Here is a 13,288-nt window from a genome sequence, read left to right on the forward strand (position 1 = left end):
GCTTTTTGGAGATAGAAATTTCATTCTCCAGCAGGACTTGGCACCTGTCCACACTGCCAAAAGTACCAATACCTGGTTTACAAACAACAGTATCACTGTGCTTGATTGGCCAGCAAACTCGTCTGACCTTTACCCCATAGAGAATCTATGAGGTATTCTCAAGAGGAAGATAAGAAACACCAGATCCAACAATGTAGATGAGCTAAAGGCTGCTATCAAAGCAACCTGGGCTTCCATAACACCTCAGCAGTGCCACAGGCTGATCACCTCCATGCCACGCCGCATTGATGCAGTAATTGATGCAAAAAGAGCCTCCACCAAGTATTGAGTGCATTTACTGAACACACATTTCAGTAGCCCAACATTTCGGATTTTAAAAACATTTTTCAAGCTGTTGTTATAAAGTATTCTAATTTACTGAGATAGTGACTTTTGTGTTTTCATTGGCTGTAAGCCATAATCAACATTAACAGAAATAAACACTTGAAATAGATCACTCGGTTCGATGATGTCCTGGAACCGGTACATTGATCACGCAGCATCAGCAGGAGCTCACTGCACAGGTGCCCTCCCTTCTTCCTTCTTTACATCCAGTGGATGAAGATCTTTTCTGGTGACATGGATACAGGGGCACGGATTGTTACATACCTGTACTATAATGAGTCATATCTGTGTGTCCATCACATCACCAGGGCAGCCATTTCTGACAGAATAAAAGTAAGTTTGTTTTTAACTTTCCCGTTTTCATTCAGTTATGTGCATGACTTTTGTAATTATTAAAAAAAAGATGTATATGTGAGTGTGAGGGTATTTAGGATGTATGGATTATCCAGCATATATTTGTAAAATCATCCCATGGTTACTCTCTCACGTATGCAATGTACTCTGTATTTGTCTTGGTACCTGGTAACTTGATGGATGTATTAATAGTCCTGTTGTTACCAGTAATGGTTAACTGCTATCTGGAAAAAAACTTTTCATTGAATATCTTTAAATCAACCTAATGATGCTTTCGGTAAAATGTAAGAATTCTGAGCAGGCTTGACTTGATCAGCTCTACCCCCTTGCTTGCTTTCCTGCTTAATCTTTTGCTTTACTCTGCCTGCCACACTTTGTCTTGGATTTCTGTTGGTGTAATTGGTCTACTTAAGAATGTTGAACCATATGACTTTGAGAGGAGCCAAAAGATTTAACATGCAAAGCACTGAATTTAAGTAGAATGAAAATAGTCTCACCTTTGTAGATATTATATCACATTCAATCTGTACAAAGTTCTTGAAATACCTTTTCCCCCCCAAGTTATAAAAAATATATAATTATTTAAATATAATTTATTGTCCTTTGTTACATATGTATATTTTATTTTTTTTATCATTTAAGAATAGGTGTTTGGATACCCAGTTGGCAGAGATTATTGAGCATGTCTGACGTTATTTACGGATTTGTAGCCTACTTAGACATTTATGGCCTTGCCTTAGGTTAGGTAATCAATATCAAATTGGTGGGAGTCTCACCCAGCACCCCCACCAGGACACCGTTCCATACACTGTGTAGTGCCTGTTCATGGGTACTGCAGCTCAGCTCCTGGTGAAGTGAATAGGAGCTTAGCTGCAGTACCTGACAATGGTCACTATTCAGTATGCTTAGCCATGCTGTTTTAGTCACCTTGCGACTTCTGAAAAAAAGCGTATGTTGGGGAGCAAATTTAAATGATGAAGATGATACCGGTCTATTATTGCTCTAAATTGTCTTGGACAAATGTTGGAAAAGTAGAAGCAGTGAGAGCACAGCAGCTAAATAGTGGCTACTGATTTGGCTGCAGGGCTCAAGTGGCATAATAATGTCACACAAGCCCCAGGAGACACAGCTCTGACAAAGCTGGAATGGCACCGGTCCGGTAGGTAAGTACATGTTATTTTTTATTTGCAAGGGGGACTACTTCATTTAAAAAGGATTTGTCCAGTTAATGGATGACCACTTTAAACAGGGGATATTTGGTAAGTGAAGAATAATTTAAATTAATTTATTCAAAAGGCTTACATTAATCTTATAAGTTAGGAGAAATTATTTTAGGCACCAGACTATTAAACACTTGTTGAGATCATATACCTTCATTCTGAATGACGTCAGCCTGGTTGGATTCATGGTGGTGCTCAGACCAGATCCAGTATAATTGCATGCAGTGTACAGAGAAAAGCTTCACTCGCCAAAGCCTTTTTCATAAAAGTCCTTTTTTCCATTGGTTGGAACATTCACATGGTACGCAAGGGGACCTGTGTATGCGGGAGAATGAGAGGACGACAGCCATTTTGCGTCTCCTTGACTTTTCTACAGATCCATGATGTATGGATGTAGGATTTAGAAAAAAAATAAAAATAATGGAAAAAATAAAACAATTAAAAAAAAATAGAAAAAAATATTTTTAAAATTTTTCCACTTGGTTTAATTTTTTTTTCTAAATCCTATTTTTTTCCTTTCATTTTTTCTTCATCTTTTATGCTTTTCATCTATTTCCTTTATGTGGCTGTTATATATCTACTTTGTATGAGTTTTTCCTTCACTTGCGTTTTTATGTATGCATTATCATATATTCAGATTTATTTGCATTTTTCTAAATTATGTTTTTTTTCCTTATATTCCTTGTAGTCTGTATTTTTATTTTTGTGCAATTATGTGACTGTACTTATTTAAGCGTTTTTAATAAGTACATTGTGTTTATGTAATTGTATATATTATTTTTAGGCCGTGATCAAGGTCTATGGACTGAAAAGTAGGCCTTTCTACCTGTACAAAATTTTTGCTGCACCTTTTGCAATTAAATCTCACATCAATTCATTTGAGTGCTCTGGTATTCTATGATGTATAATACCAGTATATGAATGGTTGGAAGTAAGAAGTGCAGTCACATTTTGGGAAATAAAAGTAGTACACAGGATGCATTTGCATTAAAAATGGTTTTCCCACAAAGTACATTTTAATCAATAGATCTTGGAATCATAATAATAACTTCCACAAATGGATGTGTTAAAAAATGTCCCTGTTCTGAGATGATCTTATAAATGTGCCCCTGCTGTATACTGTGTAATGGCTGTGTCTGACCGTGCAGGAACATGGTCTCATCATACCACATCTCCTGGGCAGGGGAGGACGCAAAAGACTATACAGACATTACAGCAGAGGATCACAGCTGATTTTTTCTGTGAGGTAAAACATGTTTAACCCCTTAAGCCCCGCGGGTGGTTTGCACGTTAATGACCGGGCCAATTTTTACAATTCTGACCACTGTCACTTTATGAGGTAATTACTCTCGAACGCTTCAACGGATCCCCCTGATTCTGAGATTGTTTTTTCGTGACATATTGTACTTCATGATTGTGGAAAAATTTCTTCGATATCACTTGCGTTTATTTGTGAAAAAAACGGAAATTTGGCGAAAATTTTGAAAATTTTGCAATTTTCAAAATTTGAATTTTTAAGCCCTGAAATCAGAGCGATATGTCACACAAAAGAGTTAATAAATAACATTTCCCACATGTCTACTTTACATCAGCACAATTTTGGAACCAAAATTTTTTTTTGTTAGGGAGCTATAAGGGTTAAAAGTTGACCAGCGATTTCTCATTTTTCCAACAAAATTTACAAAACCATTTTTTTAGGGACCACATCACATTTGAAGTCACTTTGAGAGGTCTTTATGACAGAAAATACCCAAAAGTGACACCATTCTAAAAACTGCACCCCTCAAGGTGCTCAAAACCACATTCAAGAACTTTATTAACCCTTCAGGTGCTTCACAGGAATTTTTTGAATGTGGAAGAAAAAAATTAACATTTAACTTTTTTCACAAAAATGTTAATTTAGACCCAATTTTTTTTATTTTCACAGGGGTAACAAGAAAAAATGGACCCCAAAATTTGTTGTGCAATTTCCCCTGGGCACGCAGATACCCAATATTTGGGGAAAAAATACTGTTTGGGCGCACGGCAGGGCTCGGAAGGGAAGGAGCGCTATTTGACTTTTTGATTGTAAAATTTGCTTGAATAATTAGCGGACGCCATGTTGTGTTTGGAGAGCCCATGTGTGCCCAAACTTTGGAGCTCCCCCACAAGTGACCCCATTTTGGAAACTAGACCCCCCAAGGCACCTTTCTAGATGCATAGTGAGCACTTGGAACCCCCAGGTGCTTCACAAATTGATTCGTAACAATGAAAAAGTGAAAAAAAAAAAACACTTTTTCATTTTTATGAATCAATTTGTGAAGCACCTGAGTGTTCCAAGTGCTCACAATGCATCTAGATAGGTGCCTTGGGGGGTCTAGTTTCCAAAATGGGGTCACTTGTGGGGGAGCTCCAATGTTTGGGCACACAGCGGCTCTCCAAACGCAACATGGTGTCGCTAACAATTTGAGCCGATTTTCCGTTAAATTTGTTAGAGGACACCATGTTGCATTTAGAGAGTCCCTGTGTGCCCAAACATTGGAGCTCCCCCACAAGTGACCCCATTTTGGAAACTAGACCCCCCAAGGCACCTATCTAGATGCATAGTGAGCACTTGGAACCCCCAGGTGCTTCACAAATTGATTCGTAACAATGAAAAAGTGAAAAAAAAAACACTTTTTCATTTGTATGAATCAATTTGTGAAGCACCTGAGGGTTCCAAGTGCTCACTATGCATCTAGATAGGTGCCTTGGGTGGTCTAGTTTCCAAAATGGGGTCACTTGTGGGGGAGCTCCAATATTTGGGCACACAGCGGCTCTCTAAATGCAACATGGTGTCCGCTAACAAATTTAACGCAAAATTGGCTCAAATTGTTAGCGACACCATGTTGCGTTTGGAGAGCTGCTGTGTGCCCAAACATTGGAGCTCCCCCACAAGTGACCCCATTTTGGAAACTAGACCCCCCAAGGCACCTATCTAGATGCATAGTGAGCACTTGGAACCCCCAGGTGCTTCACAAATTGATTCGTAACAATGAAAAAGTGAAAAAAAAAAACACTTTTTCATTTTTATGAATCAATTTGTGAAGCACCTGAGTGTTCCAAGTGCTCACAATGCATCTAGATAGGTGCCTTGGGGGGTCTAGTTTCCAAAATGGGGTCACTTGTGGGGGAGCTCCAATGTTTGGGCACACAGCGGCTCTCCAAACGCAACATGGTGTCGCTAACAATTTGAGCCGATTTTCCGTTAAATTTGTTAGAGGACACCATGTTGCATTTAGAGAGTCCCTGTGTGCCCAAACATTGGAGCTCCCCCACAAGTGACCCCATTTTGGAAACTAGACCCCCCAAGGCACCTATCTAGATGCATAGTGAGCACTTGTAACCCCCAGGTGCTTCACAAATTGATTCGTAACAATGAAAAAGTGAAAAAAAAAACACTTTTTCATTTGTATGAATCAATTTGTGAAGCACCTGAGGGTTCCAAGTGCTCACTATGCATCTAGATAGGTGCCTTGGGTGGTCTAGTTTCCAAAATGGGGTCACTTGTGGGGGAGCTCCAATATTTGGGCACACAGAGGCTCTCTAAATGCAACATGGTGTCCGCTAACAAATTTAACGCAAAATTGGCTCAAATTGTTAGCGACACCATGTTGCGTTTGGAGAGCTGCTGTGTGCCCAAACATTGGAGCTCCCCCACAAGTGACCCCATTTTGGAAACTAGACCCCCCAAGGCACCTATCTAGATGCATAGTGAGCACTTGGAACCCCCAGGTGCTTCACAAATTGATTCGTAACAATGAAAAAGTGAAAAAAAAAACACTTTTTCATTTTTATGAATCAATTTGTGAAGCACCTGGGGGTTCCAACTGCTCACTATGCATCTAGATAGGTGCCTTGGGGGGTCTAGTTTCCAAAATGGGGTCACTTGTGGGAGAGCTCCAATGTTTGGGCACACAGGGACTCTCTAAATGCAACATGGTATCCGCTAACAAATTGAATGGAAAATCGGCTCAAATTGTTAGCGGACACCACATTGCGTTTGGAGAGCTTCTCTGTGCCCAAACTTTGGAGCTCCCCCACAAGTGACCCCATTTTGGAAACTAGACCCCCCAAGGCACCTTTCTAGATGCATAGTGAGCACTTGGAACCCCCAGGTGCTTCACAAATTGATTCGTAATAATGAAAAAGTGAAAAAAAAAACACTTTTTCATTTTTACGAATTAATTTGTGAAGCACCTAGGGGTTCCAAGTGCTCACTATGCATCTAGATAGGTGCCTTGGGGGGTCTAGTTTCCAAAATGGGGTCACTTGTGGAGGAGCTCCAATGTTTGGGCACACAGGGACTCTCCAAATGCAACATGATATCCGCTAACAATTTGAGCCGACAATTTGTTAGCGGATATCATGTTGCATTTGGAGAGTCCCTGTGTGCTCAAACATTGGAGCTCCCCCACAAGTGACCCCATTTTGGAAACTAGACCCCCCAAGGCACCTATCTAGATTCATAGTGAGCACTTGGAACCCCAGGTGCTTCACAAATTGATTCATAAAAATGAAAAAGTGTTTTTTTTTTCACTTTTTCATTTTTACGAATCAATTTGTGAAGCACCTGGGGGTTCCAAGTGCTCACTATGCATCTAGAAAGGTGCCTTGGGGGGTCTAGTTTCCAAAATGGGGTCACTTGTGGGGGAGCTCCAAAGTTTGGGCACAGAGGGGCTCTCCAAACGCAATGTGGTGTCCGCTAACAATTTGAGCCGATTTTTCCATTCAATTTGTTAGCGGATACCATGTTGCATTTAGAGAGTCCCTGTGTGCCCAAACATTGGAGCTCCCCCACAAGTGACCCCATTTTGGAAACTAGACCCCCCAAGGCACCTATCTAGATTCATAGTGAGCACTTGGAACCCCAGGTGCTTCACAAATTGATTCATAAAAATGAAAAAGTGTTTTATTTTCACTTTTTCATTTTTACGAATCAATTTGTGAAGCACCTGGGGGTTCTAAGTGCTCACTATGCATCTAGATAGGTGCCTTGGGGGGTCTAGTTTCCAAAATGGGGTCACTTGTGGGGGAGCTCCAATGTTTGGACACACAGGGGCTCTCCAAACGCAACATGGCGTCCGCTAACAATTTGAGCCGATTTTCCATTCAATTTGTTAGCGGACACCATGTCGCGTTTGGAGAGCCCGTGATGTGCCTAAACAGTGGAGCTCCCCCACAAGTGTCCCCATTTTGGAAACTATACCCCTCAAAGATTTTATTAAGGTGTATAGTGAACATTTTGAACCCAGAGGTACGGCACATTATTTGTTTACATTAGGTCATCATATTGAATAAGTTTTCATTATTCTTGAGCGCAAGTGCTCGCTACTTGAGTTTGCATCGGGTACTCAGGTATGCACCATGTACAGCGTGTGCTCGAGTGACATGCTCGAGTCCCTGCTCCGCATGTTTCACGGTTATTAGACATCCAAAAAAAAAACATGCGGGGATCGCTCGTGCATGGCAGGCAATCCCCGTAAAGTTTTTTGGCCGCGAAGCATATGGGGCAGAGACTCGAGCATGTCACTCAAATACCCACGATACTAAATGCATACCAGAGCACCCGATGCAAACTCAAGTAGCGAGCACTTGCTCTCAACACTAGTCGCCATATCGTCATCTTTTTTTCTTACTTTTGAAAAAAATCCCAACCCCAGCCCTAACCCTAGCACAACCCTAGCCCCAGCACAACCCTAGCCCCAGCACAACCCTAGCCCCAGCACAACCCTAGCCCCAGCACAACCCTAGCCCCAAACCCAGCCCTAACCCTAGCCCAATCCTAACTCAAGAGTTTATTTTTGACGCCGTTCCTTGTGCGGTATAAGTGATTAGACGACTTTATTCTTCGGGTCGGTGTGATTACAGCAATGCCAGAATCATATGGGGTTTTTATGACTGACAGCTGTCACACACTAAAAGACGCATTTTTTGTAAAATCTAGTTTTTGCATCGCCATATTTTGAGAGCTATAATTTTTCCAAATTTTGGCAGACAGTCATGTGACGGCTCGTTTTTTGCGGGATGACTTGACGTTGTTATTGGTGCCATTTTCAGGCACGTGACATTTTTTGATCGCTTTCTATTCCGATTTTTGGGAGGCAGAATAAACAAAAACCAACAATTCAGGAATTGTTTTTTTTTTTTTTTTTTATTCTGTTCCGCGTGTGGTAAAATTGATGAGGCAGCTTTACTCTTCGGGTCAGTACGTTTACAGCGGTACCACATTTGTATAATTTTTCTATGTTTTGGCGCTTATACACAATAAAAGCTATTTTATAGAAAAAAATATTTTTTAGTATCGCTTTATTCTGAGAGCTATAACTTTTTTATTTTTCGGCTGATGGAGCTATATGGCGGCTTGTTTTTTGCGGGACGAGATGACGTTTTCAGCGGTATCATTTTTATTTATACGCGTCTTTTTGATCGCGTGTTATTCCACTTTTTGTTTGGCGGTATGGTGATAAAGCATTGTTTTTTGCTTGGTTTTTTTTTTTTTTTTTTTACCGTGTTCACTGAAGGGGTTAACTAGTGGGACAGTTTTATAGGTCAGGTTGTTCCGGACGCGGCGATACCAAATATGTGTACTTTTATTGGTTTTTTTTTATTTTTTTTATAATAATATTTATTGATGGGTACATTATATTTTTATTTTTGGTGTATTATTTTTTTTATTTTTTTATAATATTTTTGCACATTTTTTTTTTTTTTTTTTTTCCACTTTCACACAGTTTATACACTTTATTACTTTGTCCCACTCTGGGACTTTCACTTTTTTTTTTCTGATCGCCTGCATGGCACAGGAATGGAGCACCATCCCTATGCCATGAAGGCTGTCAGAAGTGCACAGTGTGAAGATTGCTTGGAGATGCACTGCGCATGTCCAAGCAATCTTCCTGCTCTCTGGTGACCCGGATGTTGTCATGACGACATCGGGTCGTCATGGCAACACCCGGGAAGCCTTTGCAGACTGCGCTGGAAGCCGGAAGAGGAGGTGAGTATCGGCGATCACCTCCCCTTGCCCCCGCAATGCCGCGATCGACTTCGATCGACTTCGATCGCAGCATCGCGGGGGTTAATGTGCTGGGAGCGGTGCGTGACCGCTCCCTGCACATAGTACCGGGTGTCAGCTGTGACAATCAGCTGACACCCGGCGGCGATCGCGCCCGCACAGCCTGTGTGCGCGCGCGATCGCCATGACGTACTAATACGGGTCTGGCTCTTAAGTCCCAGGGCACAGACGCGTATTAGTACGTCAGATGTTATTAAGGGGTTAAAAACAGACAGGGAAATGTTTGCCTTACGGAAATAATCAGCTGCGATCCCATGTTGTCCTGTCTGTATACTCTCTTTTACTTGCTCCCCTGCCCAGTAGATGTGGTAAGATCAGACAATGTTCCTGCATGGTAAGACACAGCCATTACACAGTACATAGCAGGAGCATATTAATAAGGAGGAAACAAAAGTATGTACAGAAAAGACAGCATTGGATTGCACTTAATTATTTCTGTGAGGTAAAACATTTCCTTACCTGTTTTATCACATCAGAGAGTGTTTCTCCTAAGTCTCCAGCCCTCTGAGTTCATCATAAATCATGTCAGCAACGTAAGCTCGGTGGAGCATGAGCTCCTGCCTCACCTGCTTGATTTAGGCAGAGCTTGACGAGATGAGACGCGTTGAAAACAGTCACTCGTGATAAAACAGGTAGGGACTTGTTACCTCACAAAAAGAATCTTTTTCGATCCTATGCTGTCTTATCTGTATACTCTCCTTTCCGTCCTCCCCTGCCCAGGAGTTGTGGTATGTACAGACCAAGATTTAATTTTTTGTAGTAGTAAGTGTTCTATCCAATATTAACCCCTTTCCGGCCCAAGGTGTACTAAAACGTATCTGTGCCCTGGGCCTTATGGGCCAGATACGTATTAGTACGCCTTGGCGATTTCGCCCGCACACAAGCGGTGCAGGCGAGATCGCTATGTGCTATGTGTAGGGAGCAGTCCCTAGTCGATCGCAGAATTTCCGTGGTAAGAGGAGGTAAGCGCGATACTTACCTTCTCTGCCGGCATCCCGCGACGTCTGAGTCCGGTCCTGACAACATCTGGGTCACCAGGAGGCAGGAAGTCACTTTGGTCATGCACAGTGCGCGACCAAAGTGACTTCTCCCTGTGCAGCGCTGACAGGCCGCATAGCACAGGGATGGTGCTGCACTCCTGTGCTATACAGCCGATCAGGATGAAAAAAGTGAAAGTCCCAGAGTGGGACAATGTGTAAAAGATCAAAAAGTTAAAAAAAAAAAAAAAATTTGTAAAAATATTTAAAAAAATATAAATATATATATATACAGTAAAGACCAAAAGTTTGGACACACCTTCTCATTTAAAGATTTTTCTGTATTTTCATGACTATGAAAATTGTATATTCACACTGAAGGCATCAAAACTATGAATTAACACATGTGGAATTATATACTTAACAAAAAAGTGTGAAACAACTGAAAATATGTCTTATACTCTAGGTTCTTCAAAGTAGCCACCTTTTGCTTTGATGACTGCTTTGCACACTCTTGGCATTCTCTTGATGAGCTTCAATAGGTAGTCACCGGAAATGGTCTTCCAACAATCTTGAAGGAGTTCCCAGAGATGCTTAGCACTTGTTGGCCCTTTTGCCTTCACTCTGCGGTCCAGCTCACCCCAAACCATCTCGATTGGGTTCAGGTCTGGTGACTGTGGAGGCCAGGTCATCTGGCGTAGCACCCCATCACTCTCCTTCTTGGTCAAATAGCCCTTACACAGCCTGGAGGTGTGTTTGGGGTAATTGTCCTGTTGAAAAATAAATGATGGTCCAACTAAACGCAAACCGGATGGAATAACATGCCGCTGCAAGATGCTGTGGTAGCCATGCTGGTTCAGTATGTCTTCAATTTTGAATAAATCCCCAACAGTGTCACCAGCAAAGCACCCCCACACCATCACACCTCCTCCTCCATGCTTCACGGTGGGAACCAGGCATGTAGAGTCCATCCGTTCACCTTTTCTGCGTCGCACAAAGACACGGTGGTTGGAACCAAAGATCTCAAATTTGGACGACTCATCAGACCAAAGCACAGATTTCCACTGGTCTAATGTCCATTCCTTGTGTTCTTTAGCCCAAACAAGTCTCTTCTGCTTGTTGCCTGTCCTTAGCAGTGGTTTCCTAGCAGCTATTTTACCATGAAGGCCTGCTGCACAAAGTCTCCTCTTAACAGTTGTTGAAGAGATGTGTCTGCTGCTAGAACTCTGTGTGGCATTGACCTGGTCTCTAATCTGAGCTGCTGTTAACCTGCGATTTCTGAGGCTGGTAACTCGGATAAACTTATCCTCAGAAGCAGAGGTGACTCTTGGTCTTCCTTTCCTGGGGCGGTCCTCATGTGAGCCAGTTTCTTTGTAGCGCTTGATGGTTTTTGCAACTGCACAGGGGGATACTTTCAAAGTTTTCCCAATTTTTCGGACTGACTGATCTTCATTTCTTAAAGTAATGATGGCCACTTGTTTTTTTTTATGTTATCTGCGTGACAGCTTGGCAAATCAGGGATGTTCATGGACGGAGCCTTTTTTTTGCGCGAACAAGCCGGAACACCGAACTCGAATTTGAAATGCCGAACAAATTCGCTCAACACTAATCATCATACCACCAAGCAAAAAATGGATTAAAACGCGATCAAAAAGACGAATGTAAATAAAAATGGTACCACTGAAAACGTCATCTTGTCCCGCAAAAAAAAAGCCGCCATACAGCTCCAACGGCCAAAAAATAAAAAAGTTATAGCTCTCAGAACAAAGCGATGCAAAAACCATTCTTTTTTCTATAAAATAGTTTGTGTAAAAGCGCCAAAACATAAAAAAAATATATAAATGTTGTACCGCTGTAAACTTACTAACCCAAAGAATAAAGCTGCCTTATCAATTTTACCACACGCAGAATGGCATAAAAAATAAGAAACAATTCTTGAATTGTTGGTTTTTGTTTATTCTGCCTCCCAAAAATCGGAATAGAAAGTGATCAAAAAATGTCACGTGCCCGAATATGGTACCAATAAAAAGTGTCAACTTGTCCCACAAAAATCAAGCAATCACATGACTCTGTCGGCCGAAATATGGAAAAATTATAGCTCTCAAAATATGGCGATGCAAAAACTATTCTTTGCAAAAAAAAAAAAAGGGAGTTTTAGTGTGTGACAGCTGTCAATCATAAAAACCCAATATGAATCTAGTATCGCTGTAATTGCACCGACCCGAAGAATAAAGTCGTCTAATCACTTATACCGCACGAGGAACGGCGTAAAAAATAAACTCTAGGGTTAGGGTTGTGCTAGGGTTAGGGTTGTGCTAGGGTTAGGGTTGGGGTTGGGCTAGAGTTGCATTAGGTTTGTGGTTGTATTAGGGTTGGGGTTGGAATTTTTTCAGAAATAAAGAAAAAAAAATGACGACGATATGGCGACTAATGATGAGCGCAAGTGCTCGCTATTTGAGTTTGCATCGGGTGTGCACCGAGTATAGCGGGAGCTTGAGTGACATGCTCGGGTCTCCGCCCCATTGGTTTTGCAGCTGTTATACAGCCAAAAACAACTTGTGGGGATTGCCTGCCATGCACGAGCGATCCCCGCATGTGTTTTTTTTGGGGTGTCTAATAACCTTGAAACATGCGGGTTGTAATGCACACGCCCGGGCTGAGCGGCGTGTGCGTGTGATTGTAGTGATTCCACTGGACCGTGCCGGAGAGTGAATGCCTGGAGGGGCGTAACTAGGTATTCACCCGATCCGACCAGGGTCGCACGACGGCATACGACGCCAGTGCACCAAGGAGGAACCGAGCAGAGGGACCAGGTGCTACTCCAGGACAGACCCCGGACACGGCTGTTGACCCACACAGGGGAATACAGGAACAGACTGGTAGGCTGGCACACAGACTGGTGGGTATAGGCAGGCACGACTGGTATGCAGGCAGGCGGGTATGCAGGCAGGGGGGTACAGGCAAGCACAGCTAGAGTGCAGACAGGGAGGCACTAGCAGGTAGGAACACAGGCGGGATAGGACCCAGTACACACTGGGACTCAGGAACAATACAGGCAGAGGGGTACAGGCAAGCACAGCTAGAGTGCAGACAGGGAGGCACTAGCAGGTAGGGACACTGGCGGGATAGGACCCAGTACACACTGGGACTCAGGAACAGAACCACAGATGTGGCGGACAAACACAGCAGAGTGAGGCCGCCCAGAGAGGTGAGCAAGAACAGGGCAGGACAAGGCCGCCTGGAGCGGTGAGCAAAGGGTC

The 13,288-nt window shown here is 42.5% G+C and overlaps 1 protein-coding gene across 1 annotated transcript in view; it reads left to right on the forward strand.

The window, feature by feature from the left end:
- CNTLN (centlein) overlaps positions 1–13,288 on the forward strand; it is a 503,552-nt gene that overhangs the window by 385,401 nt on the left and 104,863 nt on the right.

Source organism: Phyllobates terribilis, unplaced genomic scaffold, assembly GCF_046119375.1.
Source record: "Phyllobates terribilis strain yellow unplaced genomic scaffold, ASM4611937v1 Scaffold_1__5_contigs__length_1240528914, whole genome shotgun sequence".
NCBI classification, from domain to species: domain Eukaryota; kingdom Metazoa; phylum Chordata; class Amphibia; order Anura; family Dendrobatidae; genus Phyllobates; species Phyllobates terribilis.